The sequence below is a fragment of the Stegodyphus dumicola genome, chromosome X1, assembly GCF_044657685.1.
Source record: "Stegodyphus dumicola isolate Sdum_Otavi_A_Nest chromosome X1, ASM4465768v1".
Lineage (NCBI taxonomy): Eukaryota > Metazoa > Arthropoda > Arachnida > Araneae > Eresidae > Stegodyphus > Stegodyphus dumicola.
Genome location: NC_140780.1, coordinates 98,873,352 through 98,890,454, shown reverse-complemented (window position 1 = coordinate 98,890,454; position 17,103 = coordinate 98,873,352). Strand labels below are relative to the sequence as shown.

General features: G+C 31.6%; 1 protein-coding gene across 1 annotated transcript in view; it reads left to right on the top strand.

Moving 5' to 3' along the window:
* LOC118197693 (transcription factor E2F1-like) overlaps positions 1-17,103 on the top strand; it is a 200,928-nt gene that overhangs the window by 145,355 nt on the left and 38,470 nt on the right. The window lies entirely within an intron of this gene.

The window sequence follows — 17,103 nt, the reverse complement described above, 5'->3', positions numbered from 1 at the left end:
ATTTTTTAAATCTTATATTGTTTTTATGACAGCTGCAGGAAGCTGTTTTCGTGTAAAGTGGTCTTCTCATATTCTTGTTGAATGTGTGATGGCTGTAGAAAAAAGGACAAGGATCTTCTAATATCTTCTTTTTATGCATATTTTTTAAGCATTCAGATCATGGAGGTCATTTTCTGATTCAACTGAAGTGAAAATGGATGATGGGAAAGCAATATGTGTGGATTAAATATTGCTTCTAATTTTTGAAAAAATAACTTCCATTTGTTTAAAAATAGCATTATAATTTGGATCTTGCATCATGAAAAATGCATTTACTTGCTCACATCTTATTTTCCACACAGTACATCTTATTACTCATGGTTTATCTGAGTATATTATTTACCAAATTAGCTCCTAAAACATTTCTCTTTTCTATAAAACAAAATGAAGTATAGGAAAAATGCAGATGCTGCTGAGCAGTTTTACAAAAAAAGGTTTTAAGTGTTTCAGTTATGGGAAAAGTGGTATTTATTCATCATCTAATGCAGACTATATCAAAGGTAATTGAGAAAAGCAAGATATAAGATGTTAATTTTTATAAAGCAATTTCTTAAACTTTCGGATGGCTTCTTGTACTAAATTTTTAATTTACATAGTTTTTGCCAAGATCATAACATACTGATATATATGTGTGACAATTTTCTTCCCTGTGTTCCTTTTTTATAATGCAGTAATATCAAGAATGGATGTAGTTTGTTATATAAAGCATTTGATCCTTCCTGCTCTAAACATGTAAGCTCAGGAAGTGTCTTTACTGCTTAAAAATGTTGCATAACTAAAGGCTCATTTCCACTACTGCGTACGAACGCGTTGCGTCAATTGAAGACACGCCTACGGCATCCGTACAAGCGTTTCCACTGCTGCGTATGCGTAAAATATTTTCATTTTCCGCCGCTAGGTGTCACTGTAATATTTTGGCGCAAGCAGTTCGCAAGTTACGACGCTGAACATCTGAATTTTTCCCGCTTAAGCGAGTATTGTTTGTTTTGGATTTGATATGGAATTTTAGATAAGTAAGGTTATAATGCATATTATGAACATCACGAATTCCATAGAAGCTGAACTAAATTTAAAAAAAAAATTTTGTGTTTCTAGAAGCCTTAAATATTATGAAATAATATATATATTATTAAAACTAAAATGTACTGTTAGTGAAAAAGTAAACAAATAAATAACATAAAATAAAAAAGTTAAAGGGATTAAAAAATAGTTGGTACTTTAAAAGTACAGAGCAACTGTAAGGAAAGGTTCACAATATTTAAGCAAAATTTGCTATGCTTGTATACCGCTGACTTCAGGGTCATAGCTGGATAATTTATTAGAAATCTCGTTTGTTTTAAAATGCACTATGGGCAGTTATATTTTATACATAATCCATAAAATATTATTTTTAATTTAAACATTTTTAATTCATATCTCTTTTTATACAAGAAGTTATAAAAGTAAGATTTTTCTCTTTATATATACACACATTAGGTAAAGAAAATGGAAATATTTAATTAATTAATTCCTGCGCTTCTGCAGGAGAGGACTGAATTTAAAAGCAATTATTATAGTAATTTTTTGTTAAAAAAATGTTTAGGGCATTAATACTGTCTCATGTTAATTGGAATGAAAGTTTAGAGTCATAAACATCCCAAAGTCTGAGCACATGTATATACATTCACATAAAAGTGAAACGAAAATATATATATATATATATCTGCAGGGTTTCAAAATAAATTAAATTTAAATAATTCTCTTGCGCCATTGCTGCAAGGAATGAAATTTGAATTTAACAAACATTTTCTATTCGTAAAAATTAAAAGTTAATTAAATTTAAATGAAATTTAATGCAAACAAATAAAGGATTAATTATTGCTGCGAACTAATATACAATATCATTTAAATTCTGAGAGCATATGTAAATCAAGTGCAAGTATCAAAATCCATGAATAAATATATAATTCCAAAAATTTATTTATCCTATTATTCATTTATGCATTTTTATAAATTTTTTAGGATTAATAAGCTATCCTCTTATTCACTTATGCATTTTTATAATTTTTTTAGGATTAATAATCTATCCCATTATTCACTTATGCATTTTTATAAATTTTTTAAGGATTAATAAATTTTTGGAATTATATATTTATTCATGGATTTTGATACTTGCACAGCAATAATTAATCATTTCTTTGTTTGCATTAAATTTCATTTAAATTTAATTAACTTTAAATTTGCTTTTTACGAATAGAGAATGTTTGTTAAATTCAAATATATATGTACAGGATATGCTTTAAATTAGTATTATATAATTTTCAAACTTTTTTGCGGGAAAAATTTAAATAAATAAGAGCATAAATAAAACAATATATTTAATGCATATAATAATAGAAATAAATTATAAAACACGAATATAGATCAAATTGGAATAAAAAGGTAAGAAAGTTGCAGACATGGTGCAAAAAGCGTATGGGATTCGAACTCACGACTCCAAAAAGTGGACATCGTTATCATCAGCTTTACCCACTAAGCTAGGATTACACGTAAGTCGCATGCATATTTTGGGTTATATACATCATCAAGTAAATCAATTCTTAAAACTTAAGTTTTTTGGTCCTATTTCACTTTGCTATTGTCTGAAAAATTCACCAGAGTTTGTTCTTCAGCTTTTAGTACATTTTTTTGGAAAAATCATTATCTTTTAAAGTGGCGTTCCGATTGAAGTTAAACGGGCTGCTAAAAATATATTTCATGTGCTTACAAATATGTGTTATCCAAAAAGATACATTTATAAAGGGAAATACAAATTTAACATACTCTTCAATGACCTGGAGTATTTAAAAGGCTATCAAATTTAATTTATAATTAACGTTTTTAGTTTTTACCTGTTTCAAAAGAAAAAAATAGCAAATCTTTTAATCATATCTAATTTGCTATAGCAGTTTGATATAGTCAGACATTCATTTTCATTAAAGCTAAATGAGTATGCAGAACTAAAAAATGATTATCAGAACAAATTTTGCTATTTCATGGACTTGGAATGATAATTTTTGCCGCTGATTTTCTTGAACGAACAAGTACTGTAGTTGCAGTTATCTTGTTTTTCTTATCATTTTAAACTAAATTCAGCTGATTGCTGTCATTTTCAGCACGCAGATTTTTCGCTATAATGTTAATTCAGAAATAAGTATTTTTTAGCAAAACATTCTTTCCCTATTAGCGAGCGTTCCTCGCTACTTCTGCCGCCATTAATTTTTAGTCACTGCACCTGATTGCTCCTTTTTCACCACGTGACCCCAACGCAACCGCAGACATACGGATAGAAGTTGAACATTGTTGAACTCCATCCGTATGTCATCCGTCACCGCACACCGACCGGATTGCAGATGTCAATCAAAGTGAATTCGCTCGCTGATTGGAGAAACGCATACGCAGTAGTGGAAACGGGCCTTAATATTCTAAAGGCAAACCATGCAAAGTCCTTTATTTTAATCAACTATTTATGCTTCAACCATCAGTTTTCAGTCAGCTTAGTTTATGCAGTAGGATTCCATTCAAGCTTTTGTGCTGTGTCATTTTATTTAAAACTATCTTCATAATGTAAAAAAGAAAAGAAAAAAAAAAAAAAGGTCCCACAGGTGATTTACCAGGGCTTATAGATAATATAGTCATTAAAAAATATTTATGGAAGGTAAATCTGAAATTTGTTGAAAATTTTAAGAAACATACCTGAATGTCAGTAGTTCTGAAACAATAAAAGCATAATTTACATCACTGTGTCCATTGCATAAAAAAACTGCAGTTTTGGATGAGAGTAATAACTCTGCAAATAGTTATTGAATGGTTTTAAAATCAATTAACTGTGTTTTCTCAGAAAGAATTTTGTGCTACTTGCATCTGTGTGCAGTAGATAGAACTATACTATTCACTATACAGAGGAGTACAGTATTGCCAATAATAAACATAATGGCTCATGTGATAATACCAATTCTTATACTGTAATAATAATAATAATAGTCTGGTATTATAAAAACTATTGTGTTCAGTCTTCTAATTTAGACAAACCAACCATGAAAAAATAATTAGATGAAAGAGAGCTCTTAAATAATGTTGTTTTTATTTACACAAGAAAGATAAACTGACATCAGTTAGAAAATAATGATGTAGTGCAGCGGTTCTCAACCTTTTGACTAACGCATACCATCTAAACAAAAATGAAAAACTTTAGTACCACTAGTACATTTTGCAATGATTATTTTTCAGTTTCTCAATATAAATATTTAAAAAATATTTTGCCATTTGTGCAATGTATTGGCTTTTTATATTAAATTTGAACACACAGAAAATATTAGATTAAAAATTGATTGCCATTTTTACTATCAAAATTTAAGTTATAATAATTTAATGTTAAAATTTAGTGTGAAATTTGGGCATGTTTCAGAGAGATCAATTTCTTTATGTGTGTCTGGTCTTATTTCACTTAGTTTTAACCGTAAATTAGGATCCTTTTTAAATTTTGTTCTGCATTTATTTTTCAAATATAACATATCCTTTTTCAGTCAAATAAGTTGTGCAAAAAAGCAATAAAAGTTTAATAACTTTATTTGAAATGCCTTTAACCCTTTGCGACACGCATATTTAAAATACATTTTAATCTTTAAAAAAATGCCTTAGAATAAGTCAGATGGACTTACTTAAGTGCCTTTAAGACTTGAAAAAAATTCTGAGCTTTTATATTTTACGGTGGAAGGTGGGATACCGTTTGTCCCACCATGCAACTAGCACATGTCTTATAGCATATTGGTGTATAGCAGGAAAAAAAAAAATATATGTGGAATGAATAAAGAAAATAAAGCGTGCATTCTAAAATATTCATAATAAACACACTAAAATGCATTTTGTACTTATTGCATATATGCATGACTTGTAAAATTTTGCATATGCACATTTTGCATATAGTATATATTTAATATTTTTAAATTTTAGGAACAAAAGAAAATATTTTCTTAAATATTTTAAGATTAAAATTTGATACTCGTACATATGATACTAAATAAAATATTATAATTGGCACTTGATTTAAAAACATTTATATATGATTAAAATTGAAAAAAAGTCATTTTTCATGAAATGTTGAAAAACATGTTTCATTCTTTTGTAAGCATAGAAGCACTTCACATGTTTCACACATCCAAAATGTTCGTCGTTCTTCTTTCGATATGCTACAATATGCACATCTTCTCCTGCTCGTTCTCTTTGGCTTTTTACTTACATTTTTTAGTCTCTTTCTGGTTGTACGAACGGGTTTTTAGTTTTTATTTGAACTGGGGATTTCAGTTTTCTTTTCAGCTCTTTCTTGCCTGCAAGTGCCATTAGACCTTCTGTAACTGAGAGAAAAAATCTTTCATTGTTTTTACATCATGATCAGGTTCGCGAACAAACTTGAATAAATGTGTTTACTATACTCGCATCTAAAAAGTAAAAAAAAAATCATGTGCCACCATTTCTTGCTTTTGCGGTCTATTTCATATAGTCCTTTCAGTTGATCAATCAGTCGACATATCCCATATTCTTATTTTATGAAATAATGCTGTTTGGGCACAGTACTTTTTTTTTTGTCTTTCCATCTCGTTCTTTTCTATTAATTTCTTTCATTTCAGTTGCCTTTTCCAAGCAAGACAGGATAGGAACGGGTCTTTTACTATTACTTTTATTATTTTATGCAATAAATTGAATCATCGCTAAATGAAAAGTCTATATATTCTCTTGACATAAATTTGTCTTTTAAATTTTTGGGTAGATACTTCCGATCCATATTTACAGTGCCACATGCTTAGATGGGTCTGTGTCTTTAAAAAGCGAAACAAATTATAACTAGTTCCCTTTCTTCTTCAGCAATAACTTCAACCTCAGTTATTCTCTCCTGGATTTCAATTTCATCTGAATCAGAACTGACATTTGAAGCATTTGAGTCGCAATCGGATGGCAATTCAGCAAAAAGATCCAAAGCTTCCTGAGTTGTTAATTTTTTTCTAGACATTTTAGCACATCAGAGCTTACAACGGATGTAAAAGCGCGCGCAATCACGAAAAAAGTAGATTAAAAAAAGAAAAGAAAAAATAATTGTGAGTGCTGCCATCTATTGAGCGGAAATTCATGTGTGTGGTGGGACAAATTTTAACCCTTTTATTTCATCTGCAAAATTAATGTTATAAAATATTGAATCCAATTAAGATTTTTGAAAATAAAATACCTTTGAATATTAAAAAGAATCATACATATCATAAATTGTATACCAAAATTTTTAAAATATTGAAAAATGCGAGATACATGGATATCACTTTTGTGATCCTATTTTGAATATTTTTTGCTTATAAACTTAAGCCCTGGTATAGTAGTAACATCTACTGAGAAAAATAATAACTAAAATAGATTGTTTTTAAAAGATTAGAAAATTTCTAACGGAAATTGCTAACTGAGAAAATAAATATTAATTAGGTGGGACATATATTGACCCACCATGCCGCAAAGGGTTAAATCCTTTTTTTCGGTTCAGCCAAAAGTTAACAAGTTTTGAAATCTTCAGTTAGAGTGTGATCATAGGAAATGTCTATCAATTGTTCTTTTTCTTCACGAGATTTTTGAATTTAGTAGTTAAAAATACTCTGTTGTCCACCTATTTTTCTCTTGCATCCCACCGGTTGAGAATCCCTGATGTAGTGTGCCGGAGAAATAGAATTTAATTTCTACTGGAGGCATGATTATAAGGGTAAGTAACCAGCTCAAAAATCTGAGAAGAAAGGCTTTGCATAAACAAAATTAGCCATTAGCATAAAGATTTTATGTCAAGGAATGGCTTATATTATGCAAATTCATTTACATGCCCTGAAATCAGTAACTCTGTTAATTTAACTGTAGGTTTTTTTTAGAGAACCTTTGGAGTTACTTGGTTTAAGTACAGAATACTGTGCATAAAATAGCCAAACCTGGGGGGGGGCTTCCTGTATTGCTTCTCCTGCCATTTCATTTACATATTTCAGTACTGAATGAATAATTGGCATAATTATAGTAAATTTTCTCTATTTTTTAATATCTTCCATGCAGCACATTTTTCCATGCTAAATGAAAAATGCTGTTCTACAAGTTGCTGTTACAATGTATTAGTAATGGGCTTTGAAATAACTACACAAAAGCATTGTTAACGTAATTTATTTATTTTAACTAATCGTCACTTGCACATAATATACCAGGGGTCAGCAATGTTTTACACTTACTAGGCTCAAACTTTCTACAGACTTCTGAAAATTTGTCGTGTATCAGTTTCAGAAACCAATTATTGTTTCTATAAAAATCAGTGCTTATCAATAATTAACATTTATTAGTGAGATTATATAGGCTAATGGAAAGAAGCATGTTTGATTATTCACTTACCTTAATGCGAACCTTTCCCTTTAGTTGCTATGTGTTGGAATTGTACTTCGACACTTTCAGTGTGATACAAGCTTCTGAATGAGAAGCTGTCAGGTGTCTTCAGCGTGGGTTCAAGACATATTTCATGGTAAAAAAAACCTGCTCATGTGTGTAGGTGGGTCCAAAAGTAGAAAGGAGGGCAAATGCTCCCTTCTTCATGCATGTGAAAATTTCAGGCATAGATAGATGCTCAGCACCGTAGAGTTACTGTCAAACTATTTGAAGTCTTGTTCAAGATGTTTGTTTAAATGTAAAAATTTTGTTGTGCACAGTTTGGATGTCTTAAATTATATGTGTTTCATTTCAAAATCATCAGTGCTCACCTATTCGAAAATGGATGGATTAAATTCATCAGAAGTAAAATCCATTAAGTCAAGTTTGATGAGGCAATAAAGCATTGGCTGGTAAGTTTGGAAGTCTTGCCCTCATACTGTAAACTTCATTATGAGTCCTTCTACATATTACAAATTCTGCATATTGCACATCATCTGCATTAATGTTCATGGTAATTGAGTGAGTTTTTATATTTGGAAGATACTTGTAGTTTCTATTGATGATGTCATACCTAAATATATCTAATTCTGATATGAACCTGCAGCAGGATTTGAAAAGTTTTAATACAGTTTACCCCACACTTTGAAAGTATTTGTTTATGATGGAATCTGAAAATTCACTGAATTCCTGCTACTAAACTATCTGTCTTTGAATCCCAAGCTCCACAAAGTCTAGAAACATTACACATCAAAGGTACTTCATTCATTTACAGGATAAACTCTTCCAGTAAAGTCAAGAGAATCCAGCATTCTAATACATAATTTTAAAGAATATTCTCTTTAGAACAACAAATTGAAGTTAAATATTGTTGCCACTCACAAATTACATTAATTGGATTTCATTTGTATTTATGTAAAGCTAGCACTAAAATAAATAAATGCTTAACCCCTTAACTGCCACAGGGATATATATATATGCCCTTCCAAAATACTATCATTTACTTTGCGCTGCTACCCATAAAATTATTTGCAAAGCTTTGGAATGCAACACCACAATGACCTTGACAAAGTATGCGAAGGAGGATACTATTTCAGAGAAGTGTGGGGAGAAACTGGAGGGACGGATGTGTCTAAAGCCGTGAAAGTAATGAGTGCATGGTATTAGCTGGTGTTGTTTGAGTAAAACGTAATTTTTTTTTTTAATTCTGTGTCCTCCGTTTTTGTTTACTTTTTGTAGTAGGTTCCAGGAATAAAGAAAGATATAACGGATGTTTCAAACCCATTTATCTTTTTTGAATTATTTTTTGAGGAACTGTTCAGGCTTCATATTGTTGCTGAAACTCACCGTTTTTGTAGACGAGTAAATGAACTAACACCTTGCAAACGAAAAGTCAAGAAAAAATCATGGCATTCAATCAGTTCAGAAGAAATATGTGTTTGTTTAGGCATACTGATTTCACAAGGTATAATACTGAAACCTGATATTACACTTTACTGGTCTAAAAATGAATTGATTGAAACTCCATTTTAGGGATCTTTTTTATTATACTTGCATCTTTTTATTATACTTTTACTCAAAACATTAAATTTTGTGTGTTCATTTTTTTTTTCTTTTATTCTTTATTTTGCAAAAGGAAACAGTTTTTAGAAAGTAAAACTTGCACTTATTTTCTCCCTAATACATCACATAACTAATACGCGCCTGTGTGAAAAACCGTGGCACTGAGAAATAAATTTTGTACATTTTCCGCGGCAGTTAAGGGGTTAACAAACAGACGATAACATCCTCCAATCGTATATATTGTAATCAGAACATTGTACATTATATTGAATAAAAATTCACAATATGTGGCAACATGTATTTAAAAACAAATGACAAAACTGGAACAGCATATAGGATAAATAATTTTAAGTATGCCTGTTACTAAAAACAACTTAAATCCAAATTAATCAACATAAAAACTAAATTAAATTTATATACAACTTTGATGAGGCCTCTTGCCCTTTACGGAAGTGAATGTTGGATATTTAACAGAGCAGAGAAAGATCTGATATGAACTTTTGAGAGAAAAATCCTAAGAAAGATCTTTGGACTGGTACAACAAAATGTCATGTGGAGGATTCTCTAATCATGAATTATATGGAAAATATAGGAAGTATGCTGAAACTGATGTTGTGAGAATCGTAAAAACATCTTGTATCAGATAGCTGGGCCATGTGCTTAAATATGATGATGCATTTTCAGCCAAAAAGATAATCTTCTCAAGAACTGAGGGAGGAAGACCACCCACTAGATGGATATATGATGTCAAGGAGGAATTAAGGTTAATTGAATATAACTAATGGAGGGGAGTTATACTGAATGGGGGTCAGGTGGAGGAAATTTTGAGAGATAGCCTTGGCCCAGTAACAGGCTGTGGAGCTTATGAAGAAGAAAATGAAATTATAACCTTGATAACTTGAAAACTAAAATCTAAATATCTAGAGCAGCTGTCTCCCTGATGTAAGCATTTTCATTTTAGTTTTTGGTATGCTTCAATTGTGATCCGAGTCCTTATTATCAGTACAATTTACTTTTCTGCTTTTAGGATGTCTTTAGTGAATGGAAAATCTAAATGATGAACATGTTAAATTGGATGGAATAATTTTGAAGGAGACATGAACTTTTACAAGTTAAACAGCTCAATCCTTTCCAGGAATATATTCGTTCCTGTGGCTAGTCAGTCCCAGTTTTCAGAAGTTGATTCTTATACTGCTGTTTGTTCCAGTTATCATTTTATCTCCAACACCTATTTTAGGAGAGTCTTAATTTTTTGCATTTTCACAAGAAACCCTAGGTTGTTCACTTCTGAATCGAATTTTGAAATCTCTTTGTAGATTTTGTCTATTTGATCTTTCAGATTAAGCACCTGATGGTCAACAACACTAATATCCAGTGTATTTCACTTCATGATTTCTTGCAGTAAAATGAAGATGATACAGAAACTATTTGTGCCCCTTCAGTTTGGTAAATGAGAAGCCAAGTTTTTTTATTAATGGTTTGCAGTCACAAAGGACTGTCACCATTTCTTGATAAAACAGTTCTCAACCAAAGGTCTTTTTAAGAGGTCCTTTATCATTTGAATCAGCTACTTCCTCCAGGCTGCAGTTGGCTGGTTAAACTTCCAATCAATCACATTTATAGTTCTATGTCTTACAATTTCACTCCAATCGAAGAAACAAAAAATAGATTAGCACCACCACCAGTGAACTTATAGGCAGCATTATCGACTAGGGACAAGTCTTGGCTTGTTTATGCACATATCTCGGGCAGTATTGTTTAGTCCAGTTTAGTTATTTGACTGATACAGGCACTATTGGAGCACTCTTTTTGCAACCAAGGAAGGTACGAGGAGCAGTCGCTCTCTTTCTGTGGAAAGAAAGCATGGAAATTTTAGAAATTGTACATCTGTGAGAAGTATATTCTTTCCACATTTAAAAAAACTTTATGAAGTGTTTAAGAGTATAACCATGCCAATAAATACAGTACAAAGACAGAGATCCGTACTCTTCGGGATTTGGGGTTTTTCCGAATATTAGATCATCAGGTTAAATCTAGTAAGATGGCATGTGAAAATTAAAAATGTGAAATCATGATTTATGAAATAATGAAGCATTCATAATCTAAAAGGTATAAAAATTTGCAAAAAAAAAAGGCTTAATATTTATTTGTTTACTTTATTAAACATTTCTTGCAATATGAGTTGTTTAAGTTGTTTCGATTTTTTTTTTTTCCTAATATTTTCTCTTTAATTCTATAGACAGACATTTCTTGTTCAGTTACTAAGCTTCTTTGTTTTAAGTCCTGTAATTACTGTGTCGAGAATTCTGACTAACTTATCAATAAATTTTTTTTTCATTTTCAATAACCTCTCCATCACTTTCTTTACTATCGGTAGCAATATTTTCTGGATTCTAGAGTCATATTACAGATTTCGCTGTCCATTATTTGATGGATGATTGAAGATTTCTCATCTCGATGAAAAACTTCGGTTACATCATCATCATTTATTACCTCCTCATCACATTTCTTTACAAAATCCATTAATTGGAAAATTTCACCTTTGGTTTGCGATATCCGAAAACCTTCAGATTCGCAACTATCAGCTTCATCATCCTCACCATGAAATATGGTAGCTGGCCATAAATTATGCCAAGCATTTTTTAAGGTATCTGGAGACATTCTTCCACAAGCTTACAATGCTACTTACAACAGATTTTATGCTAAAATATTTCAAAAATTCTTGAACAGTCTTGCCATTATTAGAGAAGTTTAACATGGATTTTAAAAAGGCTACTTTATATTTTCATTTCAGCATGTGCGCTATTATGATATCCATAGACTGGCATTTTGGAGGAAAGAATAATATGGATACATTATCTTTCACTAAAACTTGAAGTAAAGTGTTAGCTGAACAATTGTCTACAATCAGGACAATTTTTACAGCAGAAGGTAAACGAACTGAATTCATATGTTGCTGAGCCTCGGGTATGAAGTGATTTTCAAATCAATCATTCATTAATGCTTGTGTCATCCATGCTCTTTTATTTTCATGATATATAACGGGGTAATTATTTACTCCTTTAAATGCTCGAGCTTGTGTATTTTTTCCAATTATGAAAAGTTTGCACTTGTGCATTCCTGCAGCAATTGCACATCCTAAAATTGTTAGTCTCACTTAAGACCAGTTTCATTAGCAGTGTGAATTTTTTCTGGAGCTAACTTTTCACTGTGAAAGAGTTCAGTGAATTCATTTGCAAATAGTTCAGCATCTTCAGTATCAGCTAAAGCTTTTTCACCTGAAATTTTTAATTGCCTTATAACATGGTGATTTTTAAATTTGCTAAACCAACCTGTCGAATATGTGCACTCAGTTTTTAATTTCAATTTTTCATGATATATTTTGGCGTATCCGTCAATGGCATACCCTTGTTGCTATGCTGTGTGACCGACCCATTCTCTAACATTTCTTTGTCATGATCGTCACTTCTAGCTTAATTTTTAGACGGACATACCTTTATCTGTTTTTCATAGCAATTCCTATTTTTGTTTAATGGAATTCGAAACAAACTTTCGCTTTGTTAATCCTATTGCAGCTTCAAAATTAGGAACTCTTTTCAACATAATTGAAAATTCAAACTTTAACTTTCATAAAATTGCTGTAATAACAGCCTGCAAAAAACAATAAGCTGGATTAAATCAGAAAGTTAAGGAACAGGGCAATCTGCTATATTAACTGAAATTCCTTGGAATCGTAAAGTAAAGGGTGCGGCAGGGAAACTTCCTCATTTGAAATGCATGCCATCTTGTGTCATTTATTCGGAGAAGGGTGAGGTGGCTGCCATTGAAAAGAGTGGTATCTAAAGTTTTATGTGATGTAGGTTTAGTACCAATCATGCAGTAGACGAGACAGGAGCGCGTGTTCGCCGTGGAGTCATACTTTTCAACATACTGCAGTTTCATCCATAGAAATTGGCAGTGGTGCAGAAACTTAATCCATGTGATTTTCTTTCATAAAAAAATGCATGCAAAGCCATTCTTGACAATACAACTCATTATGCCCTTGTGTTCTTTAGCGATGAGGCTCATTTTCATTTTTCCGGTTGCAGCATGCATTAAGCAAAACATGCGATAATGGAGTGGCACGAAGCCCCGAGAATTTCATGAGCAACCCCTCCATACAGAACGTGTGACTGTTTGGTGTGCATTGTCCAGAATAGGCATCATTGAACCATGATTTCTTGGAGAACGTTTCCTTGCACGAGGCCTGGACATTCCCCTTAAGAGGCGATTGTCAGTGGCCAGTAAACTCGCCTGATTTAGCCCCGTGTGATTTCTTTTTTTGGGGGCTATCTGAAATCTCTATTGTCCAAAGTCCCTGACTCAACTGAAGAACAATATTCAAGCTGCTATCGACAACATACCCGTTGACTGGTAAAAGTAGAAAGAAACTTCAAAACTCGACTATCTCAATGAATTGACCAGAACGGAGGCCACCTTAATGATATTATTTTTAAACCGTAATAATGATAATAAAAAAAAAACTTTAAGCATCTCTCTATAACTTGGAAAAAATTAAACTGATATCGCCTTATAATATTTGTGTTATTCCTTTTGTAAATAAGGTAGTTTCCTTGCTGCACCCTGTATAATTTTAGCTAAGCGTCATAACGTCTGTTGTACATTATTGGCTATGTATCATTAGATCGGCAGCAAAAGACAAGATCTTCCACTATACAGTCAAAAGTCGTTAATTCGGACAACCATAATATGGAATGATCTATAATCCGGACCTCAAAGCTACAAACTTTCTGCATGTGACGCATGCGCGTAAGACCTTTACGGCTGCAAATATGCGTGTGTGCATGCGCAAAATACATTTAAGAATGCGCGTTTACTGTATAACGGACGGTATAAGCTAAGCTGAAATTATCTAATTCAGTTAATGTTGCAGATTGCGTTGTTCCTTAATCATCGAATTGGATTCGGCTTATAAAAGTAAGCTTGAACTTTCGATTATGTCAAATAGAATTTCTGATATATATTTACTAATATGTAAAGGATCTACAAAGCGAAAGTATGTTTTGAAGTCCATTAAACAAAAAGTGGAATTGCTGCAGAAAATGGATAAAGGCATATCCTTTGTTTATCTAACCATTCCGAAATTGGTTTATCAATTTCATGCTGCTCTGCGGCGAGGGGAATGCCGCGGCGCTCAATGAATTGGAAGTTGATCTGTCAGCATTATCCTTATCTTCAAGGCAGATGTTTTTATTTTATTTGGCGTATAATTCCTTACTAAATGTAGTATTTCATCTCGATGTACTCCGTCTTTGGTATGATTTAAATCAAATTCCTCGTCATTATAATTCGCTTCAGATAGCGAAGAAAGTGACACAGAGGTTATTGAAAACGAAAAATTTTGATTGACAAATTAGTCGGTATTCTCGACACAGCAATTATAGGACTTGAACAGCGGAACTTTGTAACTGAACAAGAAATTATGTCTGTTTATAGAATTAAAGAGAAAGTATTATCACATTAAAAACGAAGCAACCTAAACAACTTACATTGAAAGAAATGTTTAATAAAGTAAACAAATAAATATTAAGCTTTTTTTTTTTTTTTTTTTTTTTTTTTTTTTTTTTTTTTTTTGTAAATTTTGATACCCTTTAGATCATAATTGTTCTTTATTTCATAAATTATGGTTTCATATTTTTAATTTTATAATTTCTGCATGCCATCTTACCAGATTTAAACTGATGATCTATAATCCGGAATCGCCGAAGTCCCGACGAGTCCGGATTAGCAACTTTTGACTGTATTTTGTCTTGCTTCTATCGCGCACTAAAGCAGTTTAGCCTCAATTGTATTAATTTAGTTATTTATTATACTTATGCCTATTTTTTGCACATACTTAAGGCTTATCTCAGTCCTGATTAAAAAAATTTGCATATATACTTAAGGCTTAAGAGACCTCCCTAAGCTCTAAATTTTTGCTGCCCTTAAATTTTGGGTCTTGGTGCTTTCCCTAAATTCCAAAACTTTTGTCGTCCCTTAATTTTGCTGCTCTGTGCTTCTCTAAATTTCAAAAATTTTGTCTTTCCTAAATTCTCCTGCCCGTTGCGGCCATACGAGCTGCGGTGCCAGTTCTGGGTTTATGCAAATAACAAATCAGTTATTCTTAATTCAAATAGCACTGGAGGTAATCTTTTCGTCTATGAGTATCATTAACAAAATCTGGTTTTAGCATATGGAAAGAAATTTTTGTCAATTTTGTCCTCGTGAACATTTCATCTTGCACGTAATTTAAATCTGTAATCATCACCAAGCTTAATGCCAACATAAAAGGTTACCATACTTTTTTCTATTCAATTACTAATATATAAAAAAATATTTAAACATTGCTGCACAAGTCGTTGCTCAAGTTATCATGTGTTGATAAACGTGCAGCAATGAAAGCAAAGTGTAATAAAGATTCACCAGTAGTGTGAAATCAACGATGTTTTCTATGTAGAATGTTTTGGTTTGGGATGTATGCCAAGGTAGATACACAGCTATGGGGCCAAATTATTCATCACACAAATTTTATGCTAAAATAATTGTTTCTTGAAAACGATGTAAACACTCCACGTTTTATTATGAGAAAAAAAAAATCAAATGTGCATGCGTCAAGCATTTAAAAAAATTCTTAAAATAAATAAATAAATAAAAAGTTTGTTGGCTGCTTTGAGGTCCAGATTTTAGATCATTCCGGATACCTAAATTCCTAGCACGTTGGAAACATCTTACATAAATTAGAACAGCAATTTAATATTCATTAATACGTTAAAAATCTCTATAAATAAATTATGTGTATTTAGGAAATATCAAATCATTTGTATTTGAATATCAGTAGTGTAAAAAGACAACTATGGCAGCATTTTTGAATTAAATGAGTATTTAAATAAATTAATTAAGAAAATTCGTTTTGACAGATATAGCCCATACAAAGAAGCATGCAAGGAGTGCATATTGAAAATATTGAAAAATATTTTAAACAGTATTAATTCCATGAAAATACAAACACAATACAAAATCCAAAATCGAGACATCCAGTATTTGGAATATTCAATAAATATCATTTACAAAATCCATGTTTTGAATATGGAAAGAAATATATATTAAATTTCTCCTCATCAGCGCACTCATCACTTTGCATTTGACTGTACATCACCGGAGTCTAATTGGCAATGTAATTCTATGGAATTATTTTTCACTTTAATGTAATATGCAGGCTTAAATTATAATTAACATCAGTACAGTACAAAGTCCGTAATCCAGACGTCCATTATCCGGAATGCTCTATGATCCGAACCTCAAAGCCACAAACTTTTTTCTTTGTATATTTTACGCATGCGCGTTTACGCATGCATGTTAGGAGGATGTGTTTCCAGATACGTTAAAAATGCTTGGCATAATTTATAGCCAGCTACCATATTTCATGGTCAGGACGATGAAGATGATAGCCATGAATTTGAAGGTTTTCGGACATCGCAAACTAAAGGTAAAATTTTCCAGTTATTGGATTTTGTAAAGAAATGTGAAGAAGTAGTAATAAATGAAGATGATATGACAGAAGTTTTTCACTGCGACGACAATGCCCCAATCATGAATCAATTAACAGATGGCGAAATGTGTAGTATGGTTCTAGATCCAGAAAATACCGCTTCCGATAGTGAAGAAAGTGACAGAGAGGTTATTGAAATTGAAAAAATTCTATTGACAAGTTAGTCGGTATTCTCGACACAGCAATTGCAGAACTTGAACAGTGGAACTTTGTAACTGAACAAGAAAATTATGTCTGTTTATAGAAGTAAAGAGAAAGAATTAGCACAAAAAATGAAGCAACTGAAACAACTTACATTGAAAGAAATGTTTAATAAAGTAAAAAATAAATATTAAGCTCTTTTTTTTGTAAATTTTGATACCATAATTGCTTTTTATTTCAAAAATTATGGTTTCATATTTGTAATTGTGTAATTTCTGTATGCCATCTTACCAGATTTAAATTGATGATCTATAATCCGGAAAAAT